Raw genomic sequence first — 6,269 nt, 5'->3', positions numbered from 1 at the left:
ATCATTATTATTATCATTATTGTCGTGGCAAAGTGACGAGGACAGAGGGTCAACTGGAGTTGCCAACCAGCGGGTCGTGTTTTAATAAGAACAAGCCAACATCAACAAGTTCAGCATATTGAAACTACTCCCAATGTACTGCTCTTCACAGATCACTCTTATAGTCAAAATTCACGCCTCCTTTTGCTACGTTCCACCAATCAAACCAGTCTGTTGAATCAAGGATCAGGACACATCTGGACTCCTAATTTGGGCAGGTTCCTATTTTGTTCTGGGCACACAGAACACAACTCCATGTACGGAGTTGTTTTGGTGCTCTTGAGAGATTAATCACTCTCTATCTGGTCCTGAGAATCATTTCCCAAAAACGCTGCTGAGAACCAGAATAACACGTTATGTAACTGTTTACGTGTGAGTCCAGATGCGTTCAGCTCAATTCGAGTTCAATTCACAGTTATATGATGATTTTCTTCAACATTATTATCGTCATTATTATTATTATCATTTTTATTAGTATCATCATTATTATTAGCATTATTATCATTATCATCATTATTATTATTATTGTCATTATTATTGTCAACATTATTATTGTCATTATTATCATCATCATTATTATCATCATTATCATTATTATTGTTATCATTATCATCATTATTATTATCATTGTCATTATCATCATTATCATTATTATTGTTATCATTATCATCATTATTATTATCATTGTCATTATCATCTTTATCATTATTGTTATTATCATCATTGTTATTATCATCATCATTCTCATTATCTTTATCATTGTTATCATCGTTATTATCATCATTATTATTATCATTATTATTATCATCATTATTATTATTGTCAACATTATTATTGTAGGAGCGGTCGGTCGATTAACGCGCATTCTCTCGTAGTGTCACTTCAAAACTTTCTTTTATTCCAGAAAAGCATCAAAAGCATACATGGAAGTCATCTTAAACAGAAAAACCCGCTTTGTCTCGTAATGCGGTTTCGTAATGCGGTTGAAAATAGTTCGCCCTTCCGCTCTCTAGTCGAACGAACACACCTGCACGTCCTCAGGTGAGGTCTACATAAAGAGTTAACGCCCCCTGACGTCATCATTGCGTCAGAATCATTTCGGCAGTAACATCTTAACAGGTTCAACAGTAAATCATAATTAGCATGGTTTGATGTACAAGCCTGACTATAATTTCCTTAAAAGTATAGAATGTACAGGTACAACACAAATCAGAGTAATGGCTTCTACAATTATTATTATCATCATCATTATCATCATTATTATCATTATTATCATTATTATTATCATTATCATCATTATTATCATCATTATTATCATCAATATCATTATTATTATCATCATTATCATCATGATTATTATCATTATTATTATTATTATTATCATCATTATCATCATCATTATCATCATTATTATCATCAATATTATTATTATCATCATTATCATTATCATCATTATTATTATTATCATTATTATAATTATTATTATCATTATTATTATTATCATTATTATCATTATCATTATTATCATCAATATCATCATTATTATCATCATTATCATCATTATTATCATCATTATCATTATTATCATCATTATTATTATTATCATCATTATCATCATTATTATCATCAATATCATTATTATTATCATCATTATCATCATTATTATCATCATTATCATTATTATCATCATTATTATTATTATCATCATTATCATCATCATTATTATTATCATCATTATTATCATCATTATTATTATCATCATTATCATCATCATTATCATCATTATTATCATCATTATTATCATCATTATTATTATCATTATTATCATCATTATCATCATTATCATTATTATTATCATCATTATCATCATCATTATCATCATTATTATTTTTATTTTTATTACAAACTTGCTTCTCCTCTTGGGGCTAAGCCCCCCCGCCCGTTCTTTGAATCCTAGAAACACTCATCGGGGGTATTAACGACCAATTCGAAGTGACAGAAGAATTGCTGAGTTTGTGTCCAATGCGCGGTCGCACCACAGTCGAGGATACTTTTCAGGAGCTGTGCGCCGCGATTGAGCGCGCTGGTTTACCGTGGAACAGACTGCTGGGCATCGCCACTGATGGAGCCCCGTCAATGACGGGCAAAACAACCGGACTGGTAGCGCTGGTACAAAGACAGGTAGAGGAGCAAAATGCAGATCCAGCAGTTCTGCACTGCATTATACACCAACAGGCACTGTGCAGCAAATGCTTGAGATATGAACATGTCATGTCTGTTGTCCTGAAATGTATCAATTACATCAGGTGCAGGAGTTTACAGCACACAGTTCAGGGCCTTTTAGAAGAGACTGAGTCAGCTCATGGTGATGTACTTTACTTTACTGAGGTGCGCTGGCTCAGCAGGGGGAATGTCCTGAAGAGATCTTTGGAGTTAAGAGCAGAAGTGAAGACATTCATGGAAGATGGCAGAATGGATGTTCCTGAACTTGATGATCCAAGATGGGTTCTGGACCTTGCATTGCTAGTGGACATAACACAGGAGCTGAACCTCCTTAACCTGAAGCTCCAGGGCCCTGGTCAGCTGGTCACAGCAGTCTATGAAAATGTGAAAGCCTTCTCCACTAAACTGAAATTGTGGAAAACTCAGTTTTCTGAAAAAAATCTCATTCATTTCCCAACATGCAGATGTGTTGTGGAGACGCCCAGCATCCAGTGGTGGATATGCCTGTGCTATTGAAAACCTACTGCAGGAGTTTGATCAGCGTTTTGCTGACTTCAAGGCACGCCGTGACACTTCTCAGCGGATGTGCAGAGAGTCCCAAGTATCTGAAAGCTGAATTCAGAGAGGCTCAGGGAAAACCGGACATGACTGGACAGTTTATGAGAGAATCACCTCCATCCTTCCCTGAGCCGACAAAAGTGTTCAGTCGGGTAATGTGCCTTTTTGGAAGCACATATCTGTGTGAGAAAGGTTTCTCGACTATGAACTTGAATAAATGCTCGTACAGGTGCAGGCTTAGTGAGGCCCATCTTGAAGCTGTACTCTGGGTTTCTACTGCGACCTCGATCAGGACAAATGTGGCTCAGCTGTGTGAGCAGAAGAAAGAATAAGAAACCATTTTTATTGTCATATACATTTTTACACATACACATGTCTGGTGCAGGTGTCTGGCAAGAAATAGAATAAAGTACAAATGTATTCAGGGATTGCAATTGTTGGTTCAAGTACAAAGTTTCAATAAGTTATAAAAAATGGGGCAAAAGAAAAAAAGTATTTGCACTGTTAAAAACTAATATAAAAATGTAGAGAAACTGTTGGCTGCATTGTTTTGTTAAGTATGGTGAAAATATGTTAGTATTGTAAAAATAAAAATGTTCCAAAATATTGCGCTTTCTTGTAGTACTTGAACGTTGAAGTGGCCCTCCTATGAGATGACGATACAGCAGCGGCCCCGAGCCAGATAGAGTTTGAGACCTCTGCTTTAAGATGTTCATGTCCTCACATGAGGACCACGTCTGGATTGTGATCAAGACTCTAATCAGTGTGATTGGATCCACCTGCTGCTGCTGATGAAAACCAGCAGACGGAGTCAGACCAGAGACCAGAGACCTTCTCCAGACTCGGGTAAGTGGACTCCAGTGATCCAGATTTGTTTTTGATGTTAAACCAGTTCTGTGGTGGAGTCAGGGTGTAACGGAGCTAAGAAAAGGGGCTCGGAGTCCTAAACCTGAATCAACGATCCAAGATCTCTATCAGAAGAACTCCAGATGGAGAACTGATCCTTCATGGACCGTAGAGTCATTGTTTATAAATATAGATTTAATCTATTTAACGTCATCAATGAAGGACCTCTGGTTCCTCTCCTTCACTCAGCAGAAATTTTTATTTTATTTTATTATAGTTTTTTTTATGTTTTAACTATGCTTTTTACTATGTTTTTACTATGTACTGGCTCTGTGGCACTCTGAGATTTAAAAAAAAAAAAATGAAAAGTGCGACACAAATAAAATGTATTATTATTATTATTGTTGGTGGAATGCTGCTAAGGATTACTATTGTTATCCTGTTTCTTTATTCAACTTCTATTTCTTCCGTGCCCCTCTTCTCCTCCTCCATTTTTTAAGCTACAGAAACCGTTCAACTATTAAAATGTTCAGCTCTTTCACCAGAGGTCTGCTATGACTTTTTATATTTCTAACCTTTAAACTTTTTGAATTATTAAGCTTTTTATTTTCAATGGGATCTCTATGGAGAACATTTTCAAATGGCTTCAGGCACACAGGTGTTTGCGATTGAGCCAATTAGTGATGTTGATAAACACACAGACTCACAGACACACGCGCACATACACTCCTCTCCCTCTCTCTCTCTGTGTCTCTCATACAGTCATTCAGGTCTTAGGGATCTTTAGAGGTCTTTCCCCCCCTCCTCCACCCCCCCCCCCCACACACACACATACACACACACACACACGCCCTTTTTAAAATAAAAGCCCCACAGAATGAATCCTAACTGAAATGCTTGTGATGAGCCTGAATGCTACTCATACTTATACTGCGAATAATACTTCTACTACTACTACTACTACAACAAATATCACTGCTGCTGGAATTCTTTTAAGCTACAGAAACCGTTCGAATATCAAAATGTTCAGCTCTTTCAGGAGAAGGGTGACATAACTTCATATTTGTAATCTTTCAACTTTTTGAATTATTCAGCTTTTTGCAATTCTTTTTAAAATTGTATATATATTTTCAGCAATGTTTTTGAGATTCATTTCAGCTTTCAGCATTCCAACGCATTTTCAGCAGGAAATGCATTTTCTAGTTATTATTATTATTATTATTATTATTATTATTAAATAGTCCAATATTTCATGTGTGGGCGGTGCTATACTGGGCGTGGTTGTATAGGTGGGCGTGGCTGTACGGGCGTGGTTGTATAGGTGGGCGGTGCTATGCTGGGCGTGGCTGTACAGGTGGGCGTGGTTACTGATGCTCTCCTCTCAGGTCTCTCCCTGTCGTCATGTCTGCCGTTAAATCGTCTCTCCGGAGTCGGGTTCTGACTCCTCAGCGGATCCCGAGGTTCATCATCCCGTCTCGTGGTCCACTACTCTTCCTGTCTCCACGGCTCCACCAGAGCTCTCCGGACCGGACCGGACTGCTGTTGGACCAGGACCAGGACGAGTCCTCCCGCAGTCTTCAGACCAGACCTCGTCCTCACCACTCTGCCCCGTCAGAGTCTGTGGACTCGGACCCGTGGACCTGTGCCGCCATGTCTCTGGTCCACGTGGAGAAGAAGACCACGTCCTACGGGTTCTGTGCCGCTCTGGCTCAGAGCCCCTGCAGCCGCCGGAGGGAATCCCTGTTTCACCGGAACAAACCGGTGACCGTTACTGTGACCGACCCACAGGACCTGGTGGACACTGGTCCTGGTGCTGGTCCCGGTCCCGACAGGTACCGGATTTGTCTGCAACCCGCTAAAGCTCTTGGCCTGCAGGTAATGTGTTATTATTGTTTATTATAAGTAATATTATTCATGATTAGATGTAAACTGACATCTTGTCTTTTCTCTTTCTTCTTCATCAGTTGGTAGAAACGGTAGAGCACAATATAAAATAATACCTTCTGTTTTATTTATTGAAGGTGAGGAAGATGAAGATGAAGAGCTCCGGAGGAGGCCACGCCCCATCTGACGTCACATGACTCACTGAATCAGCTGTCTGAGGGACTTTTAGTCAAGTTCACTACTTTTATTTACACTTTGATTACGTAAATATAGAAGTGATTTATTATATTTCTTTGTTTATAAGTTGACACTATTTGTATTGTTTTATGAATAAAATCTGATTTTCTCTGAAACTGTTTTTATTGGTGCAGCAAATGTTCACTTTAGAGAGTCTGTAGAGGGAGTCTGTACAAACTATTCTGCATTATTTATATTTATTAGTGTGTATTTATTCGTCTGGTATGTGTTTACATCAGACTGTAAATAATTTATTCTATTGCCTTCACTTTTATTTTGAAATATTCTTATTTCCGGGTCTCCTATCTCTTTTTAAACAAAAACGGCATTGATAAACAATCTGCTTCATTTAAGTTTGGTTTTGTAGTTTTTGGATTCAGAAACAAAAACGAAATGTAATTAATTTGACTTTAAATTAAAATAGTTATTTTGTCTTAAACTATATAAGTACCAGACATCCTGATCCACACTCCAGACCAGCA

The sequence above is a fragment of the Melanostigma gelatinosum genome (assembly GCF_949748355.1).
Source record: "Melanostigma gelatinosum genome assembly, chromosome: 17".
NCBI lineage: Eukaryota > Metazoa > Chordata > Actinopteri > Perciformes > Zoarcidae > Melanostigma > Melanostigma gelatinosum.
This window is presented reverse-complemented; position numbering follows the sequence as displayed.